This window comes from Sminthopsis crassicaudata, chromosome 4 (genome assembly GCF_048593235.1).
Source record: "Sminthopsis crassicaudata isolate SCR6 chromosome 4, ASM4859323v1, whole genome shotgun sequence".
Classification (NCBI taxonomy): domain Eukaryota; kingdom Metazoa; phylum Chordata; class Mammalia; order Dasyuromorphia; family Dasyuridae; genus Sminthopsis; species Sminthopsis crassicaudata.
In genome coordinates, this window is record NC_133620.1 from 69,887,006 (window position 1) to 69,892,080 (window position 5,075).

General features: G+C 35.2%; 1 non-coding gene across 1 annotated transcript; it reads left to right on the top strand.

The window, feature by feature from the left end:
- The first annotated feature begins 4,450 nt into the window (after positions 1 to 4,450).
- Positions 4,451 to 4,576, top strand: LOC141542086 (U6atac minor spliceosomal RNA). Its single transcript, XR_012482090.1, has one exon. It is a non-coding gene; the product is annotated as a U6atac minor spliceosomal RNA (small nuclear RNA).
- The last annotated feature ends 499 nt before the right edge of the window (positions 4,577 to 5,075 follow it).

Here is a 5,075-nt window from a genome sequence, read left to right on the forward strand (position 1 = left end):
TTATGGAGTTAAAGGACCTGGATTCAAATTCCTTCTCTGATGCTTAATATCCTGGGCAAACATGAATCTTAGTTTCCTCATCTATAAAACAAGAGGGTTGACTAGACAGCTTCTGAGGCCCTTTCATCTGTGGGTCTATATCAATATGATCCTGAATATAGGGTATTTTGAGTAGGGAGAGACTATTAACTGGGAGGATCTGGTAGGGCAAAACAGTAAGAATTTATTGAGGACTTATTGTGTGCCAAGTACTATATGAAACATTGAAAATACACATACAAACAAAAAGAAAGTCCCTGGATTCAAGGACCTTACATCCTAAGTGAGGGAGATCATATATAAAAAAGAACTGCAACAAATTGAAAGTATACTGAAAGGTCATGTTATTGAAGTAGGAAAGGGTTGGTTGTTCTGGGCTCTTCCCCTAAATGGAAACCTCAGGAGGAATCTGATAATAGAAGAAGGGAGCAAGCATAGCAGAGGTATATCCTAGAACAAAGCTTCTTCTTTTTTTTGTTTTTTTATAGCTTTTTATTAACAAGATATATGCAAGGGTAATTTTTCAGCATTGACAATTGCAAAACCTTTGAACAAAGCTTAAAATGTGGGCTACAACCCCACATGGTGTTATGCAACTGAATGTGTGGGTTATAAAATTATGACTTATCTTCAGTAAATGTTTGATTTGTATACCTATTTTATATACCTATATACCTGGTATTGCATAAAAAATTTCTTATGAAAAGGAGTCTTGGGTAAAAAGAGTGGGAAAAGTTTAAGAACCTCTATTCTAGAGTGACAACAGAAGAGGAAATGATAAATATTTTAGGATAAGTAGACCCCACACACTGAGGGAGGTTATTGTTTCAGATTGTAGCTAAGACATGGTATTGAAGTCTAGAAAGTCGGCACAGCTGAGAGGGGAACGCTGTTTGGCTAGGCTGGACTAGTCCCTAAAATGGAGACGCCAGGAGGAAATCAACAATGAGAGGATGGGGGGTCAGTATTAGGATACTAAAGGATATTAAAGGGTGAAACACTCCAGGGGGAGAGAGAGAGATGAAAGGAGGGAGGGAGGGAGGGAGAAAACTGAAAACAGTTTGATAGAAACTAAGTATAGAGCAACATCTCACCCCAAATACCAAGATAAGGTCAAAATGGATCCAGGATTTAGACACAAAGGGTGATATCCTAAGTAAATTAGGGAGCATGAAATATTTTACCTGTCAGACCTATGACTAAACAAGAGATAGAGAAGACTACAGAAAGTATAATGGATAATTTTGATTACATGAAATTTAAAATTTATTAATGGAACCAAAATTAGAAGGAAAGCAGAAAACTGGGAATTTTAATATCAAATTTCTTGATAAAAACCTAATTTTTCATGAATTGAACCAAATTTATAAAAATATGAGCCACTCCTCAATTGATAATGGTCAAAAGATATGAATAGGAAGTTTTCAGAAGAAGAAATCAAAGCTACTTCCAGTGATATAAAAAATCTTCTAAATCACTATTGATTAGAGAAATGCAAATTAAAACAATTCTGAAGTACCACCTCATACCCATTAGATTGGCTAACAAGACAGAACAAGAAAATGCTAAATGATAGAAGGGATATGCAAAAATAGGTATGCTAATGCATTGTTGATACAATTATAAACTGGTCTAACTATCCTCAAGAACAGTGTGGAACTATGCCCAACGGGCTATAAAATGGTGTACATTCTTTAATTCAGCACTACAACTAGGTCTGAATCTCAAAGAGAACAAGAAAAAGACCCATAAGTACAAAAATATTTATGGCAGCTCTTGTTGTGGTAGCAAAGATTTAGAAATTGAGAGGATGTTTATCAATTTGGGAATGGCTAAAACAGTTGTGGGTATATGATTGTGATGGAATACTATGGTGCTATAAGAAATGATAAGCAGTATGTTTCCAGAAAAACTTGCGAAGACCTATATGAATTGTTGCAGAATGAAGTAAAAAGAACCAAGGAATCATTGTATACAGTAACAGCAATATTGCAGTGATGATCAATTGTGAAAGGGTTGGCTATTCTTACCGGTATAGTGATCTGACACAATTCTCATAAAAAATCATAAAAAATGTTATCTACCACTGAGTGACAAGTTCTGAACCCTGAGTACAGAATGAAATTTAATTTTAAAGCTTTATTTTTCTTGCTTTTTTTTCTTTGCAACATGACTAATATGGAAATGTTTTTTGCATGATTTCACATGAATAATTGAAATCATGTTGTTTATATTCTCAAATGGTGGAGGGACAGGAGAGAGAGAGAATTTGGAACTCAAAATTAAAAAAAATTGTTAAAATAGATGTTAAAAACATAATAGTCTTTTAGCTAAATCACATAAAAATGCTTATTGACTATATAATGCACATTATGATTTTTTTTCCCCAAAAGGGATTTAGTTTCCACTCTGTGGAGGTGGAACACGATGATTTCTTAAGTGTCTCCTTAAGTTCTGCTGTCTCATACCCTTGTACTCAGAAATCAATTCTCTCTAGTGTTTTGTTCCTAGTATGGCTTCTGTAAATGTCACTGTCTTTAATTCAACTTACCTTACTAAATCCATTGTATATAGAGAAATAAACCATTTATTAAGAACTTATTATGTGCCAAGTACTGTGCGGGGAATACAAATAAAAGCATTTTACTTAGTCCTTATCCTCAAGGACTTTACTTTTTATTGGAGGAAGACAACACATAAAGAGAAGTTGGAAAGGGACAAGGGATAACTACATGGCAGCATGACTGAAGTTTTCTGGGGGAATATTGTGTTTCCCATACTCCTTTCTTTTGAAGATGGCATATTTGAGTCAAACATTAGGTTGTGGGAAGACAAAGGATTAACGATTTTGTTTTTCAGGATACAGATCACAAAATTTCAAGTAACTTAAAAAGTAATAAACTCCCACAAGATGGGCATAAGTAGATCACAGAACTGTCAAATATATAGCGCATAATATTCCAGGGAACAGCCCAAACTAGATTAAAATGCAATTGGGAAATATTTAACAAAACAAATTAAAAAATACAATAAAGCATTTTGTTGTTGAGTCCTTCCAGATTCTCTATGATCCCATTTGTTTTTGTTTTTGACAAAGATCCTGGAGCGGTTTGTCATTTCCTTCTTCAGCTCATTTACAGATGAGGAAACTGAGGCAAACAGAGTTAAGTGGCTTGCCCACGGTCACACAGCTAGTATGTGTCTGACGCTGGATTTGAACTCAAGTTTTCCTGATTCTAAGGTCATTATTCTATCCATTGCATCATTTAGCAATCATACAATAAAGCAAAAATAATGTTAATATGTGGTTTTCTAAGTCAATAGACACTTAAAAATCCTTATATATTATTTAGAAGTTTTTGTTTCTATTTGACTTTGACACCTTAGTACAAGAAATGATACAAAATACTTAATAGATGACATGTATAACAAGAGAAGGAGATAGATGATCACATAGCCATGTGTAATCTATCTAGCCATGTAATCTATCCATTGACAGATTACATGACTGCCCCATTGGGACTGGAGCCACACCTAACAATTTTAGCATTCAGGGTAAATAGCCTGGAACATGTTCAACCTTGAGGTGGGAGACTCTGCATTACTCCCTTGCAGAGGAATCCATAGTTGGGGGTTCACTTGAGGGGTCATGAAAAATAATTCACCTGCTATGGGAGCTGTGGCAGGGGTAGGTTGTGGAGGAAGAGGAAGTATACCATATGTAAGTTTCCAACTTTAATTATTTTTGCTAACTAATTTCTACAGTGTTGGAGGAGTGAAAATGTTGTCAAAATATAAATATTACAAATTTCTTCTTCATAAAAGAGTCATTTAAAATTTTTGTATTTTCAAAATTTTGGTACCCTGGGGCATAAAACCCTGGTTGTTTTTCATAGTTATAATTATGATTAGTGGTACTAGTGTGGTGGGGAAAGCAGTAGATTTGTAGTCAGAGGACATGGGTTCAAATTCTGACTGACACTTATTAGCTACATGAACTTGGGCTAATGACTTCTATGGGTCTCAGTTTCTTAGTGTGTAATAGAGTTTGGACTAAGAGATGTCTAAGTCCCTTTTAGCTTTAAATCTTGTAGTTCTATATTGGAATTAAAGATAATTACTAACTAGGGAGTCCCTTGCTCAAACTAGTAGATTAGGGATCCCTTCCTGGTGGAGGGTGAAGTACTGAGTAAATGTAATGCTCTGTTGTTTATCTTGTGTTCTTGAAGAGGTCCAAGGACATCAGCAGGAAGATATCTTGACTAGCAAATGAATTGTATTCAAGTGAGGTCAAGATGACTGGCAATGGCCCCAGATGCAGTGAGAGACCTTGACCTAATTTATTTAAGATTTATCTGAGGCAATGACTATTCAATAAGTAAAGGCTAGGTAAGAACTGAGGCTAAAAATGGCTTAGTTTGAAAGGAGCAATTGGTATTCCTCTTAACAAGGATGGAAAAGATCCAAGTGTCTTTTATAACACATACATGGCCAGGTATTGTCACTTATTCTGTGGTATCTAACCATGTGATGGTCTAGTTATAGTTATATAACTTTATCAGCTGGTCAGTCCATAGCCATTTATTAAGTACCCACTATAGAGTAGGTATTATGCTAGGGATACAAAGAAATGCAAATACAACCTCTGCTCTCAAGGAGCTCACTGTATAGTTTGAGATAACATAGTTTTGTACCAACAAGATAAAGATAGGATAAATTGGAGGTAATTAATGGAGAGAGTGCTCTGGAATTGAGGGGAATCAGGAAAGATTTCTTGTAGAAGATAAGGTTTTAAATGGAACTCAAAGGAAGTCAGGAAAGACAGAAGGTAGAGATGAGGAAGAAAAGGATTTCAGGTATTGGGGGACAGCCATTGATTATTTATTGATTGGAATTGTATGGAGGCCAATTTTGGGTAATTTTCTAATAATTAGGACTGTCCAACAAAGGGGGAAAAAGCTCAGGTAATGAGGCTCTTTCTTATGATGGGAAATAAATACATAAGCAGATTTTTGGTAATGATTTGTTGAAAAAAG